General features: G+C 37.3%; 1 protein-coding gene across 1 annotated transcript in view; it reads left to right on the forward strand.

The window, feature by feature from the left end:
* The first annotated feature begins 5,499 nt into the window (after nt 1–5,499).
* LOC117403123 (visinin-like protein 1) overlaps nt 5,500–17,664 on the forward strand; it is a 39,431-nt gene continuing 27,266 nt past the window's right edge. Inside the window, exon 1 of the mRNA XM_034005139.3 lies at nt 5,500–5,784. The gene's annotated coding sequence lies outside the window, so the exon portion shown is untranslated. The remainder of the gene's footprint in view (nt 5,785–17,664) is intronic.

Here is a 17,664-nt window from a genome sequence, read left to right on the forward strand (position 1 = left end):
AAGGCGGTAGCTAGAATCTTGAAACTGGAAAGCTAGATTTTTTTTTTTTTTTTTTTTTTTTTTGGTAAGGATGATCGAATAACATAAAACGAGACCGCAGAGTTGTCGAGTTTATTATTTAGGCTACACACATCCTAAATCAACCGCGACCCTGTAAAGGAGTAAGCGGTTAATGATAATGGATGGATGGATGGATGGACATCCTAAATCAGGTAAATAATATAACAATGAACGTTATGTTCGTGGTTTGTCCCCTCATTATAACCCGCTGTATAGTAGGAAACAAGAAACACACAAATGTGATACTTTGACAGTGAACGTCAGTGATCAACAGTTCTTCAGGTAACCAGCAGTTTGGTTTTAGCTGGCACAGTATTGTGACTTGCTATAATTGTCACGATGTACTCTTTAGTAGTAATTTAAGAATATATGGCCTGAAACTACTGCCACAAATATGCTGTAATTTACTAAAAAACAAGTTGTGTTGCCAAGTTAAATGTCCCTGGAAAAATATAAATGTATTGCGGTGACATGTTATCAGCCATTGTAAAATGTGTTTGAACATAAATGCATTGCAGTAATGAAGAAATGTAGTAAATTGAATGGCTGCATAAATAGAATAAGGTATTCAGGGCATCCCCATGGGGTCCTAACGTTACATTTTATTTTATTTTGGTTTTATTTCTTTTATAATGCAAGAAAGATGTGTAATGTTGACATTTGAACATTGCAGGTGCAATGTTCAAATTTAAATTTTGAATTTGAAAAGCTAACTATCTAAGTTTTGGAGTACAAACTTGGATACTGATTTCCAACCTTCCCTGAAAGAATAGCTAGCAATAATCCCCAAAACACATGGCATGCTTATGTGCTTTCCCCCATTTCACATTTGCATACTTTTGGTTTTGTGTGGTAAGGAGTCTCATGGACTTTTTTTTCTTTTTCTCCATAAAATCACATAACAGTGAATACAGCTATTCACCCATTGCGGACCTGCCATTGAGTGTACAGGAGATCAATTTTCAGACCAAATACAATCTGAAATAAAGTCTTTTTTTTTTATACTAACCATACAGTTGTTGTTCTCCGACTACCCTTTATGTGTCCTTTAGGTATTGTTAAAATGTATAACTTTTGCTTTGCTTTTATTTGGTTATGCAAACGCTAGTATGTTGTGTTAGTGCATGTTAATATGATTTGAAATCCTGATGAAAGTGAATGGCAGAGAGATTACTTATATCAATCTCAAATGTTATAATCCTATACATGATTATCAGATACTTTGTATGTATTTGGCTTATCATTTTTTCCCCAACTTGACTTGTACATTTGGAATGATTTTCATAAAATTTTCAGTCATATAATATACCGGCAAGGCTGTCATGGTCGATATACATACAAGCAGCTGTGACCTAGAACTGCAGGCCTTTCAATGCTTGGACTGACAGCAGCCAGCAGTCATCAGTGGAACCACCTCTCTAACACTCTGATGCTTTGTCAAGTAGTCATAAATGTAGCTCTTAAACTCACCAGGCATTAGCATAAACAGCAACACCCACAGATGGACAGACTACATTTACATCGTCAGATGTTAAATGTTGACACTAATGCTTTTTTAAATGTTGAATATCCAAAGTGGTCTATAATTTCAGAAATGTATGAATTGAGTACATTCCAATTTTTTTTTTTTTTTTTAAACAAAATATGATCCCATGATCTGTGTTTAATTTGGAATGTATACATATATTGTGAAAAGTGCTGAATTTAAATCAAGGGAAGTAATGTTAAAACTTTACTATGCATTAGTAAGACCTCATCTAGAATATTGTGTTCAGTTCTGGTCACCTCGTTACAAAAAGGATATTGCTGCTCTAGAAAGAGTGCAAAGAAGAGCGACCAGAATTATCCCGGGTTTAAAAGGCATGTCATATGCAGACAGGCTAAAAGAACTGAATCTATTCAGTCTTGAACAAAGACGACTATGCAGTAATCTGATTCAAGCATTCAAAATTCTAAAAGGTATTGACAATGTCGACCCAGGGGACTTTTTTAGGAGGCACTTTTTTACACAGAGAATTGTGAGGGTCTGGAACCAACTCCCCAGTAATGTTGTTGAAGCTGACATCCTGGGATCCTTCAAGAAGCTGCTTGATGAGATTCTGGGATCAATAAGCTGCTAACAACCAAACGAGCAAGATGGGCCGAATGGCCTCCTCTTGTTTGTAAACTTTCTTATGTTCTTTCTTATGTTCTTATATGTTTCAAGGATTATGAGGATGGATGATGTTTTGTTCATATAGACATGTATAGTAAGATTTGATTTAACCTATTACTTGGTAAAAACTGTCTTGGAGACTGTGGCAAAGTGCCCCGCCCCTGTGTGCATTTGTGTGTTATGTGTTGTGTGTTGCGTGTGTAAATGTTGGTGTATAGTCATTGGTACACGGGATATAAACGGGTCTGTGTTTCACGTGTATTTAAAAAGTGTATATTTGTATTTAGGCACGGGATTGCACATCACGCACGTGCATTTAAAATATAATATGTGAACACGGGGTTTCACGTAATGAATTCACGTGCTGGGATTCAAGTGAATAATTAATTAGTAATTGAATCCCAGCACAAACAGTATAAATAGATGCACGTTTAGTCACTCGGGTTAGGTGTTCGGTGAGTGGAGAACGAGGGTGGAGAAGGAGAAATTAAATAATAAGAAAGAACGTAAATATAAAAGTGAATAACTGTCTCACTCACCGTGTTTCGTTTGTCTGTCTGTGCACTGTCTGTTTACTGTATAGTCCGTTTTGTTTGTCTTTTTATTTTGGCGTGTAGTGCCGTGTCCTGTTTTGTGTACCGTTTAAAACCTTTTTTATTTGTTAATAAACGCTGAGTGCAGCCATTGCACTCAGCTCATCACAACAACCGTCTGTGTGTTACTTCCTGATTCTGGTCTGACGCCACCCACTCCGGCCGTCTTTGTGACAGAGACCCATCAGGAATGCCACCATTTTGAAGTCTCCTATGACCTTGATGCCATCTCAGAAAAATGCAGATATGTATCCACTTAGGCAGCTGGAACTAAACTGAACTGGTGGGCTTAAGGCCCCTGTATTTATACTACTATTTATATTACTGGAAAGTTCTAGAAAGTTCTAGAAGTTACTCCAAGTTTACTCAGCACTGAATCTATCTGGAATGTTCTAGAAATGTTCTAGGTAAATTTCAAAATATCACTGTCCTGCTCACAAAAGCAAAGTTTGTGGGGAATAATAGCCATTTTCTATACTTTTGAGGCATAAGCAATTAGGAAATCACACTTACTACCCAGGAACCAAAAAAAAAAAAATTGTTACACGGTGTAATTTGTATAGTCTTGGATACAGAAACGCACTGACCAACCTATCAGCTGCTACAATTACCCCTCTTCATAGTCTGCTCTTTTACAAATCAGGGATGCTATTTGCAGAAATAGATACCATTTACATAAAACTCTACCCCTTAAGTTTTGTAATTTGTCAGCACCCCATGTTTTAACATACTTAAAGTATGGATTTACAGTTTTTTTCCATGTTTAACTTTGCTTTACCATAGCTCTCTCTTATTTACTACTGACACAGGGAGATGCAGCTTTTACAGTGGTTCTCAAAAGTATTCACCACCCTTGGACTTTTCCACATTTTATTGTGTTACAACATGGAATCAAAATGGATTTAATTAGGAGTTTTTGCCACTGGTCAACACAAAAAAGTCCATAATGTCAAAGTGAAAAATAAAATCTACAAATTGTTCTAAAATAATTACAAATACAAAACAGAAAATAATTGATTGCATAAGTATTCACCCCCTTGAGTCAATATTTGGTAGAGGCACCTTTGGCAGCAATTACAGCCATGAGTCTATTTAGATAAGTCTCTACCAGTTTTGCACATCTGGACACTGCAATTTTTGCCCATTCTTCTTTGCAAAATTACTCAAGCTCCGTCAAGTTGGATGGGGTCCTTTGGTGAACAGCAATTTTCAACTCTTTCCACATATTGTCAATTGGATTGAGGTCCGGGCTTTGACTGGGCCACTCCAGGACATTGACTTTTTTGTTTTTAAGCCACTCCAGTGTGGCTTTGGCTGTATGTTTGGGGTCATTGTCCTGCTGGAAGATGAATCTTCTCCCAAGTTCCAGGTCTCTTGCAGACTTCAGCAGGTTTTCCTCCAGGATTTCTCTGTACTTTGCTGCATCCATTTTTCCCTCTATCTTCATGAGCTTTCCAGGTCCTTACGCAGAGAAGCATCCCCATAGCATGATGCTGCCACCACCATGCTTCACGGGAGGGATGGTGTTAGCAGTGTGGCCAAAAAGCTCTATTTTGGTCTCACCAGACCATAGAATCCTCTTCCACTTGGTCTCAGAGTCTCCCACATGCCTTCTGGCAAACTCTAGCTGAGATTTGATGTGAGTTTTTTTCAACAATGGCTTTCTTTTTGCCACTCTCCCATTAAGACCAGTTTTGTGAAGAACCCGGGCTATTGTTGCCATATGCACAGTGTCTCCCAGCTCAGCCGTGGAAGACTGTAACTCCTTTAGAGTTGCCATAGGCCTCTTGGTGGCCTCCCTGACTAGTGCCCTTCTCGCCCAGATATTCAGTTTTTGAGGACGGCCTGAAATGTACTAACCAACTGTGGGACCTCCCAGAGACAGGTGTATTTAACCTGAAATCATGTGAAACACCTTAATTACACACAGGTGGACTCCATTCAACTAATTATGTGACTTCTAAAGACAATTGGTTGCACCAGAGCTTATTTAGGTGTGTCATAGCAAAGGGGGTGAATACTTATGCAATCAATTATTTTCTGTTTTATATTTGTAATTAATTTAGAACAATTTGTAGATTTTATTTTTCATTTTGACATTATGGACTTTTTTTGTGCTGATCAGTGGCAAAAACTCCTAATTAAATCCATTTTGATTCCATGTTGTAACACAATAAAATGTGGAAAAGTCCAAGGGTGGTGAATACTTTTGAGAGCCACTGTATATATCACAGAATACATGTCAGGGATGCAATGTTCATAAACAATCAGTCAGGTGAAGGGCAGTCCATTTGTATGTGCTACTTCAGGTGCTTATACAGTTACTTGTATACACAGCAGATATATTCACTTCCTTTTAATGAACAGTTATGCAGTTAATACATAGACATCTTAATGAGTACTGACACCTATTCAGTGTACCTTGATTAAATAAAACTGCATGACCTTCTTTCAGTGTATCAGAGCTGGCCGCATGCCATAGCATGTACTGTATAGAAAGACAGGTAAAATAATATTCAGCTGGGGCATTCCTCAATACCATGGTCTATCCCAGCCCCCTATACATTTCAACCCGGAGTTATCCCTTTGTTTGTATGATGTAAGATATTCGGTGGTTTAAATCTAGGTGCAGAGAAAGAGGCGTATTGCTTCTGGTTGCGCAAACTCAAACCACACGACATCGAATAACCACGTTTCTCTGCAAAAAGACAAGCAAGTAGATGAAATAAATTCATGATGCACATGGTCTGATGCCGAGCTTCTACTGAACCTCGATCGTCACTCAGCTCGAAGACCTGAGTAGGATCGGTTCCTGCTGCATCTGTGTTGGAACTGCATCTGCAAACCTTACCTATTTTCTGCTTGTACCTTTAGAGACCGAACGTTAGGGATCATCAGATTTGGGTGTACTTGAATTATATTAGTTTTGTTCACATAAAAACATTTACAGGTCAGATCTCCATACGTGCGGTAGAGGTAAGATTTTTTTTTTTTTTTTTTTTTTTTTTTCTGTGCTGTTGTAAAATAACATAACGGTACCCTTTTGTACTGTAACATGGGATTTTCTTTTCGTTATTTTCGTTCTTTGCTCACCTTTTTTGTGATTGTTGTAAGGCTGCTATGTAAAGGCAATGTTTGTTTGTTTGTTTTTTTAATTATTATTAAGTGTTTGTATGTGTATAAACATGGGAATGCAAAGCTTTGTGTTGAAGGCGTTAGTTTTACTGGAGCTATGTCAAGAGCGATTGAACAGCAGCACTACAAAATGCCTTACTGTAAAAATTATTTTATCAGTCGGACTAGGAAAATGAGTAATGTTTAGCAATACTGGTACAGAGTGCATGTAAATGTTTACCGCAGTACATGCCATAGAGGAGAGGTAGGGAGATCAGAATCCGTGTGTGATGATCTGCTGTATGTAACATTTTTGTTGTATCGTGGAATGTTAATATTTAACATCCAGGGTTATTTTACTAGCAATGTTATTTTATTTATTTATTTATTTATTTATTTATTTATTTATTTATGATAGAAAATGTCATGTACTAGTAGACAATTTCAATATTGCGAACACGGTTTCAATTGTATGGATTTAGCAGTGACCGTTACGTTTTTTCTTGTTTCTTTTCCTTTAAAATTTCTGAACATACATTTACTGACAGGAGCTTTTCACAGATCGCATTCAATTACTGGCAGCCAAAGCCTCGTGTAATTACAGCTGTAGGGGAGTTTATTCTAAAGGGGCTTGTTAAATTGCACTCATGGGTGCACGTCGTTTACCCAAGAAAGTGACTGCTGACAGTGCTTGTTGGTGCTTTGTAACGTTATCTGTATAAAGCCTATGCAGCACACTACTATATACAGTAATTACATAAAGTTGAAAACCCTTTAATGAACTTACTGTAGTATCCATTCACTTATTTTATTGGATAGTTTCCCTTCATACACTGCAAAAACAAACAAACAAACAAACATACATTCATAATGTCAATGCATTGCCGTCATTTTGCTTTTACATTATTTTAGAGACCCTCCTCTCCCACAGAAGCGCACTGGTGTACACACCAATAAACATGTAAACATTGTACTCACAAAGTGACATCTACAGCTATGGCCAAAAGTTTAGCATCATCTAGAATTTTAGGATTGAGACATAATTAAAAATAAATAAAAAATTAACATAATTTTGATCTTTTATTTAACACCATGTAATACAAAATGTACAGTAGGGTGACGTGGTTGCTCGAAATTCTGGAAATTCATTTGTATCGTTAATTCTTGTAAAACAGATTCCTTGATATATATATAAAAAAAAAAAAAAAAAAAACATGTGGATATTGATTAGTTATAGTATAAATGATATAGATATCAGTATATGTGTCGAGATAGTCCATAACGTTTTTAGACTTCTCAAAACAGGGTCTCTTTAGCAAGTTTCTAATCGTCGTTTTCAATTCCCAGACGTAAGCTTTTAACACAGTGTTTACTCTCAAGGTCATTCCTGGTTGAAAAAAGCAAGGACTGTCGCTGTGGTTACATAATGCACCTTAGCAGACTACTCACTGGTAGTGCTTTGTAGCTTACTCAAGGACTGTCGTTACATAATGCACCAACAGGCTACTCACTGGTCGTGCTTTGTAGCTTACCCAAGGACTGTCCTTACATAATGCACCTACAGGCTACTCACTGGTCGTGCTTTGTAGCTTACTCATTAATACCTTTGCTTTTTGTGTCATATTAAGTAGTCTTTTTGAAAATGTGAGGGAAAACGTTTTGTCATGTGCACCCTTTGTTAACTGCTTGGTTAGATTCATTTCGCACATAAATCATTGCTGCAAAGTCATTAATTTCATACGTTATTTATTGATACATCAATCTGAAGAAGGCTATTGAGAGATACTGTATTCCATAATGTTGTAAAGTACTACTTATAACAATTACAATGACTACTGCAACTACTACTATTACTACTAACACTGTAATACTAATCAACAGTATTGGTTGTGCTCACAGTGTATGCCTTAGAGTTTTCAGCTATTGCCAGCAGATTTTGATCAGTAGTATCATACATCTTTCCATTATTGCAAATATGTTGCTTGAGTCTGTGAAGTAAATAGAGAAAAAAATAACAAGAATATTTTCTTTAATCTATGGAACCTGTAAAAGGAGCAGCAGGTACGTCCAATGGTGCTCTATATTAATTCTTTGATGCACGTGTACACACCATTGTGAATGGTGTTCCATTATAATGACCTTTTAAGAAAATAGTATATTTGAGTTATTTACTGCACTGTTTGTAACGGAGATGGAAAAACAAAACCTTTCTACATTGTCTTATCAGTGGACTAAATATTACTTTTCTGTGCCTGTACGAGATAGCTGTGTCACTTTTTTTCTCCCTGACCCTCAGGGGAATAGTTAATAAAAGATGAAGGAAATTCTTACAATTATTGGCCTGTGGGACATGTGCCAGTAACACCTAGTGCATCTGGGTCGTCCTTCTAATGGTCCATTTATAACACTTCATGATAAAGACACTCCAAGTAAATACTGTCTCTGAATTGAGCTCCTGTTTTAGCTGTCATCAGAGAGTATCAGTAGAGGTTAAATATATTATGACTATGGGTACACTGCTTTAGTTACTTACACTGCTTTAGAAAAGTTTTCATTTTATGGAATATTAAACTTTCATGTTAGAAAACTAGTGTCACTTGTAGAAATGATACATTTTGACAATGAACATGGGTTTATGTAAACGTTGTACTGTTTTGTTTTGAAAGGAACCTTTTGTTAGCTTTAGTACTACTCATTTCACTGATTCCTTTATCATTGTGAAGTTGAACTTGTATTTTATATACAGGGCTTGCATAAAGCTGCCTCAGTTGGGGTATATCCAGAGTGCTGAATGGATACACAATGATGCAATAAAAAAAGGCCAAAGGGTTCGCAATTGAAGCCCATTGCATATCACATTCATAGTTAATTAACCATGTGATATTCTATGGGCTTCATCAGCACATCATGTAGGCATTTTTTCATTACATTATTGTGTTCCCCATGGCTTGCTCTGTGCCAGTATCCACATGTGTCTCTCTACATAGGACATATAGCAAGCAAAACAATACATTGCCATTCAATATGACACTGACAAATTTAAGAAGCTGGAAGGTGAAAATGAAAAGAACTTGATTTGAATCACAGCTGATGAGCTAATGTCACGGAGGGCTGAAAGTTGATTGCCTGATGGTACTGAATCATTTTCGAAATGGTATTCGAAAGTTCTTATATTATACAACATCCCTAGCATCTTTTGGATGCTGTGTTGTGTAAGAACCCAAGAACCCTGTAGAACATGATTGGCTGTGGATTTCCACACTGAGGGGGTATAGGTTACCCAGCCACTATTGTTCAGATAAGTTGAGTGTATTGAAAGTAAGTTCTTAGAGTAGTCTGTAGAGAGTCTTTGAAAGCTGCAGTTCAGTGAAGATTCAGAGAAAGAATGTAAGTCAGCCTGGTACAGCAGGATCCAGGGAAGGGTTGAAAAACAGTGCTATATGACTACTGTAGATTCATAAGGGGAAATTGTACACTGGGATGGAGGTGTGTTGATGTGTATTACATTGTGACTACAACAGGGATAACTTAAGTTTACTTTTAAAAAACATAACCAAATGGATAACCAAATAACAAGAAATACTAAGAATACATTTTTGGATATGAATTTTGCTAACTTAGTATTTCTATGTGTGTGAATTTTTCAATACAATGGTTGTGCTGCTGTATATACATGGTAGTGACATGCTGAGTAGACATGGAATACAGAATCGTATCTTACACACTATATTTTGTTCATCTTAGTTCACGACTCAGAAAATAACAATATAGCTAACACAGTAAATTAGAAGTAAACACAGAAAACAAATAGAATTTTTGGCTGAGATAAATTCATTAGGACAGTGGCATTTGCAACTTTGCTCCTTTTATTCATCCCCAATGTTGGCCTTTTATATCAATATAACCAGTCAATAATGTGTTACTGATGGCTATTGCCTGAGACTAATGGCAAAAGCCTTATATAAGGAGTCCCAGGATACAGTTTATCTTTATAGTATTTTGAGCGTATCACAGAACTGTGGTGTTTCATTGTGTGATCAACTGGGTGTATTATTAGCCAGTGGCCTTTAAGAGTTATAGTTGTTAGAATTCAATATACTATACACTATGTTGGCCAGGGATTTGTAAATGCTTTCTGGTCAGGTGTGGGTTGATTCTTTTTTTTTATATCATTTTTAGTTATCTCGTTGTTTAATTTAAAAGTTAGAATATGCTTACTAGGGAAACACTTCAGTGACAACAATTCCCTTTTTTTGTGTATTCTTAATTTGAACAAATGTGTTATTTCCTCATCTACAGAATCTTGAAAAAGTATATTTTAATGAGCTATATTAGTGGCCCTAAACTCAGGAACCTGCCCTACAACGGTCTGTTCCCGCTATATCTTTGTTAAATGCTGTGATGCTGGAGTTAAAGTGTGGCGTAATTTAGTTCCACCACTATTCCAGATCATAAAATATATTCAAAAATGTAATAATGTTAAAATATGGTCAAATGAGAAACCAAACACAAAACAATATACAACCTGATTGTATTTCTGATAGCACCTTCTTCATTTACAGAGGATTGGTTAAGGGCTACAATTCAAGCTTTTATTGTTTTTTCTTGATAAAAATAATGACCTCAGTAAATGTGTACAGCTTTCCCATTATTGTATATTATGCATTTGCTATGCTTTACATTGATAACAGTTGCATATACAGTGTTTTCTCATACAGTATGTAACTGGGATTTACCATGCATACCCAAGCTTGCTATAGATCAAGTAAGACATATGGCAAGATCCTAGTTACTCTGCAACCACTTTCAATGATTATGGTATAGAATCTTAGGACATAGATTGCCTTCACTGCCATTGGATCACTGACACTAGAACAACTACCTATTGTGGAGTGCTCAAAATCCTCAGATGAATCCCAACACAAACGTAATTGCTTGTGAATTTACGTGGCATGAACACATAGCCTGTTCATTCTGTTAAATACTATTGTATAATAAATGGAACACATTTTTAGAGAAAGATTTTAAATACAATGAAATCTGAAATTATTGATGACAAAATATGTGTTGACTTATTAAGTTGACCCTGTCTTTTACTTATATTGAAAAAGGAAACTCTGTTTTGGGGTTAACTGGCTGGTAAGAGCAGGTGACCGCTTGTTTCAGACAGCTCAATACAGGTTTTTATTGAAACTATTTATTTATTTATTTATTTTTATTTATCATTTTTTGTTTATAATATGATTGTAATTACTAAGGTATTAAAAACGTATTTAAATAAATGTAATGGTTGTTGTATATTTTTTCATAAAAACAAAATAATGCTGAAATCCTGAAAAGGTTACCGTAATATGCCATGCTTTGTCTTGATCAATGTAACTTTCCCCAATAACATTCACCTTTTTGGAGAGCAATGTAATCCTTCAAAATTGGAAATCTCTCACTTACTCTGAGGCAATTCACTTAATACACCCATTTCTACGTCAGCAATCATCACCAATAATAATCGTGTGTGCTCCTCTTTTGTTTGTTCTCATACAATTGCATTCCCCTTGTTGCTTTTACAATTTGTCACCAATTTTCTCAACAGTAAATTGGTGAGATTGTACCTAGAGAACTTAACTCTTAACTTAACTTTCAGCCTGCAATCAGATTTGTCTTACCTACAGCTTGCTCCACATAAATAAATAAAACAATGACAGTGTTGTCAATCTCAGTGGTGAGACTTTTTAAAACAGTGTCAGAATTTAAGTATCTGTCTGTTTTAGCTTGATTCTCAGCAGATGTTTGATACTCACAACAAAAAATTGATTAATGAAGTTAATTTCAAATTAGTCATTGTGTGCCGCAACAAAATATGCATCACGCAGGCATGAAAGAGGGTTATTATGCAATTAATATTTCCTCTCACTGATTATGGCAATGTTATATATACCTCCTGCCATTGTTTTTTTCTGTTTGTTTGTTTTTTGTAGCATGAATATTGAACCATCATTTGTAAAACTAAGCTGACCTTTTTGCCACTTAAAAAATCTTCCACGTAAAACTCCATTCTGGCATTGGCCAGCTCTAGACTGCAAAAATGTAGACATAAAAAAGTGCATTTATGCAAGATGAACATGGAGACAAAAAAAAGTACTGCTTTGCATTCAAATTGCTGCATTAAGTATTGATGGACCCTTTCTTGACCCTCATCACTTCCAGGCACTGTCTTGGTATGGATGTAGTACATTTCTTCATGTCAAGCACCATCCATAAATATCCTGGAGCTTTATCTTAGTACATGCTATTTTTGTAATATTTAAATAATATTTAGGTAACAAAATGTAATTTTGTATTCTTTATTTTAAAATACATGGAAAAGGGGATACAATATTTATGGCCACCAGTGCCAGTGTTCTCAGCCCAACACATTTTGTGTTAATCAGAAAGATGATTTCTGCAGTACTGACTGCTGAGGAGCATGTACAGTACTCTTCAATCAGGGACTGTAATTTTCACAAGTGTATGAATATATGTGAAGCCCTAAGGTTGAAGTTAGGATATGCATAGGATTTGATAGGGTGTGATACCACATAGCGGTTTCACGCAGGCACTGCAACAATGTGTCATACTGCATTGAATCCTGCAGTACTGCATATCAAGACTGTCAGGTAAATCAATGAATAAAATATCCCCTGTAAATATAACTAAATGTCAGTATAGAAAAATATTATGCCTACGTTGTCATGTAAAACAAGAAGTACTGTATATTTGATTTTTGAAAGCCATTGGGTTGTCCATTTGTCTTTTTAATCTTTTTGTTTTTATGTGTTTAATCTTAGGTCATTATTGTTAGTTGTATAATTTACTGTTCAATGTTGTTTTTGCAGGGAAAGTCTTACATTCCTCATGTAACATTAGTCAAAGAATATGATCCGGGTCTGTGTGGGAGTTGTTTTTGAAGGGAATATAGAGAGTGGGGAGTTCAGAAGTCATTTCAGAAGTCAAGATCAAGGTTTGGAAAAAAGTATTGCCTTAAAACAATGAAACTTTCCAAGTACTATAACACTAGACCAAGAGAAAGAAAAAGGATCATATAATTTGGGATGATATGTTATTGATCAACTTGCAATAAGGTGAGTTTTTTTATTGTTGAATATGGTATGCATAGTAAAATAAATTTGTTTGGGCAGCTCCTTTCTTAACCGTTTTTCTTTAATGCTTTCATATCTCAGGGAGAATTGAATAAGATGGTTTTGTTGGGCTCTCGTCCAAAAATATCACTGAACCCAGCAAAAATGTAGTCATTGGGCCCATGCTGGCATAGAGTGGGCACCATGGGCACAGGCAGTCCATGTAAAACCTGCACTGGCCCAACACGGGTGTACCAGCTTACAATCACCATAGCTGGGCTGATGCATGGGATAGTGAGGGCCCAACTCTATGTAATCAAATTTGATTTGAAACAAAAAATAAATAAATATCATGACAAAGATGAAGACAAACCAATGAGGCTGAAGTTGGCTTCTTATTCGCCTATTTCTTATTCGCATGTTTCTTATTTGCCGTTTCTTATTCAGACTTTGATCTGCTCTAAACTGAATGATTGGCTTTGTATTAGAGGGGTTAAATCACATTGGACTGCTAATTTCTCTATGGAAATTTATAGAGGGGCAGATCCTAAACAATATTTATTTCTTTTTTGCTCAGCCCAACACTGATTTTAAAAAAAGAAATTAATTTTGTTTAGGATTCAGAGGTAACTAATTTGTCTAGTGATAAATAATTATTTCAGTTAGAAGATTTTTTATTTATTTTTTTTTGCTTCTTTATTTTCTGTGTGTCTTGGAAATTCATAATTAATTTTCTTTTTTATTTATTTATTTTTGCATGTTTGGGGCCAGATTGAATGAGCGTACTGCTGTTTCGATTGGTTCCCAGGTCATCGCTGCTGTAGAAAATAAGTTAATAAAAGTCCTGTGATTTACTTATTTGCTTGTATATTTATGTATTTATTTTATAAATTAATTTTTTGTCATCAAAAGTTTACATACCCCAAGTATGGAATTTTCTATACATTATTTATATACATTGGGGTATGGATTTGCACATTTGCGCGGGGCCATTGTGGCCCCAAGTCGTTGGCCCAGTGCTGGCTGCCCACACTGGCACAGTGCTGACTGCCCACATTGGCACAGTGCTGGCTGTCCACATTGGCACAGTGCTGGCTGCCCGCATTGGCACAGTGCTGGCTGCCTGCATTGGCACAGTGCTGGCTGCTCACATTGACACAGTGCTGGCTGCCCGCATTGGCACAGTGCTGGCTGCCCGCATTGGCACAGTGCTGGCTGCTCACATTGGCACAGTGCTGGCTGCCCACATTGGCACAGTGCTGGCTGCCCACATTGGCACAGTGCTGGCTGCCCGCATTGGCACAGTGCTGGCTGCTCACATTGGCTCGGTGCTGGCTGCCCACATTGGGCCAATGACTTGGGGCCACAATGACCCCGATGTGCAAATCCACGCAGGGCCCAATGCGTGCAGCCAGCACTGTGTCAATGTGAGCAGCCAGCACTGTGCCAATGCGTGCAGCCAGCACTGTGTCAATGTGGGCAGCCAGCACTGTGCCAATGTGAGCAGCCAGCACTGTGCCAATGTGAGCAGTCAGCACTGTGCCAATGTGGGCAGCCAGCACTGTGCCAATGTGGGCAGCCAGCACTGTGCCAATGTGAGCAGCCAGCACTGTGCCAATGCGGGCAGCCAGCACTGTGCCAATGCGGGCAGCCAGCACTGTGCCAATGACTTGGGGCCACAATAACCCCGACGTGCAAATCCACGCAGGGCCCAATGCGTGCAGCCAGCACTGTGTCAATGCGTGCAGCCAGCACTGTGCCAATGTGGGCAGCCAGCATTGAATGCCAATGTGGGCAACCAGCACTGTGCCAATGTGAGCAGCCAGCACTGTGCCAATGTGAGCAGCCAGCACTGTGCCAATGTGGGCAGCCAGCACTGTTCCAATGTGGGCAGTCAGCACTGTGCCAATGTGAGCAGCCAGCACTGTGCCAATGTGGGCAGCCAGCACTGTGCCAATGTGGGCAGCCAGCACTGTGCCAATGTGGGCAGCCAGCACTGTGCCAATGTGGGCAGCCAGCACTGTGCCAATGTGGGCAGTCAGCACTGTGCCAATGCGGGCAGCCAGCACTGTGCCAATGTGGGCAGCCAGCACTGTGCCAATGACTTGGGGCCACAATGACCCCGATGTGCAAATCCACGCAGGGGGCCCACGCCGGCTGCTTGTTATGGGCCAATATTTCAGCCTGTGTTTTCCATTGCTGGGTCAACGTGGACATTTTTGCTGGGAACAGATTGCATTTGCTTGCTGCCTTTTTAGCATCCAGAATCTGATTGTGGATACCTCTGTTCATATCTACGTATAATGTCATGTATGTGTCTTTTTCATTATCTAATAATAAAAAATAACGTACACATCACAGAATCATTTCGGAATAGAACAGCCAGAAGCCCACTATAAAATGATTTAGGATAAAACATTTCAATGTTATTTGATTATGTAAATAATGATTGTTTTAATCTTTTTTGATAAGAATATTTTACCCTGAAATAGTGGTTGTTTTATTTTAACCTGGTGTAGAGATTTCAGAGATTCTTATCTAATGTGACCTGGCAACAGCGGTCACTTTATGCTCAGCGCCAGCACCTCTGGGCTTGACAAGGCAGACCCCCGGCACCTCTTCCGCTATGAAAGTTCAACAGAGACTGCCAGGGACGAGTACTCTGCTATCTACGTGTTGTAAAGATGTGTTAGTGCTGAAGTTAAACGCTTTCATATATATATATATATATATATATATAATAATGGTCAGGTTCTCTCTTGCCTTTTTTCAATGAATATAATTTAATTAATAGAGAATAAAAACAAACGAAGCTAACAACTATCTAGCCTAATTGTTTTTTTTAATGGGTCATTGGACCATGGGTCAAACCAATGCTTGTGCAGGGTGTGCTGTATTGTTTTCTTTTTTCTTTTTTTTTTTAGTCAATGTCGGCCTTCTGGAGTCATCTGAATGCCTTTTTTTATTTCATTTGAAACCGTTTAAATGCCAAACCATAACAAAACAGAATACTAGTGCACATTGCATATACACAGAGCAAAAAAAGTGAACGGGCAAAATACATAGTCATCACCCCCTTAATTTATTTTTCTGCACATACTACTTTGTATATGATGTAGAATACGTGATTATAAAATCTAACACTAGTACTTAATGCTTGCAGTATGAGTGAAAAATAAGTCTTATTTTTAGAATTACTCTTGAAAGCTTTACTGTCATGTTGTAATTAATTAATTAAAATAAAACTAACAGTATTGGTTAAAAGCTGTTCAGAGCTGTTTTTGCTCATTTACAACCAAGATCATGCTGGTTCAAGAACTGATAAGGGGTTACAGAGAATGCACAATGCAAGTCTTAGAGGAGATCGATGTACCAACCCAATTTGGTCTTCTTTTCAGGAGGAATCCTGTGATTTATTAAATGTGTTCTAATGTGTCAGCTACAAGGTCACTCATAGATCACTGCTGTTTACAAACATATCTGTGCAGCAAAGAAATAGGTGTTCCTCACTGTTGTAGAATAGGATCACAAATGTGTACAGTATGGTGTCTATAACAGCTATTTTATTTAGTAGTCACGTGGTTTCTTCAGGGTAGTATAATCTTTAGCCTACCTACAGTAGTTAACAAAATAGTTCCATACAATTTTTCTGCCGTGCACATCCATTCATTATATAGGTCTCAAATGTGCAGTTTTGACTTCTTTCCTGTCAATAACCAACCAGCTGCTTTCCCTATTGATTGACATTCTTTCCACCAATATCATGCTTTTACCCAGAAGACACTGCTCAGGTGAAATGACCCAGGGAATACAAGTGCAAACAGATAACCCACGAACAAGGCATAGAAAGTGAGAGTTTCCTTTAACCGGAAGCAGTACCAGATATCATTATAAGATTAATATACATGTGTGCTGTAACATGTTTTTCTTTTCAAACTACACAATTGAGATGTATGTAGCTAATGGAAGTGCAAAATGGTTACCTGCTACCTGCAAATGAACACAGAAACAAACAAACAAACAAACAAACAAACAAACAAACAAACAAACAAACAAACAAAAAACGCTGACAACTTCAATCATTGTAATATAAGTAATTGCAGAATCCCAACCACTGTTAATTTACTGGTACAGCACCTGCATGATTCTGTATTATTGTCAGTCGAAGTCAATGTTCCACTTGTAAATCTAATGAAATTGAATGTATCTATTGGTTTTAATATCAGCATTTTATAGGATAAGTATAAAACTAAATATATTGCAGCTCATAAAAGACGGTCAATATTGGTTGCACAGGTGAATCAGTGATTAAAAAGACTTAGCTAGCAAACTGTAACTCTTTCAATTTTTGATGTCTTTAACAGTTTGTCCTATCTATTTCGTGTTGGTCATGAACTAGATAGGTTGGTTTCTTAACCACAAATGGCAGCAATCAATTATAGTTGGTTAGGATCCTGTTACATATTTAATAGGCTCTTTGAAGTGTTTTCTTTGTTTGAACATATAATGTATTGTATATACCGTGCTACACTGCATCAGCATCAGATATCCCTACTTTTTCAGATGAAAAGAAAAGGTTGTGCAACCTTTCTTTTCAGAGCGACCGTGTCAGCTTGAGGGTTCATTG

The sequence above is a fragment of the Acipenser ruthenus genome, chromosome 5 (assembly GCF_902713425.1).
Source record: "Acipenser ruthenus chromosome 5, fAciRut3.2 maternal haplotype, whole genome shotgun sequence".
Lineage (NCBI taxonomy): Eukaryota > Metazoa > Chordata > Actinopteri > Acipenseriformes > Acipenseridae > Acipenser > Acipenser ruthenus.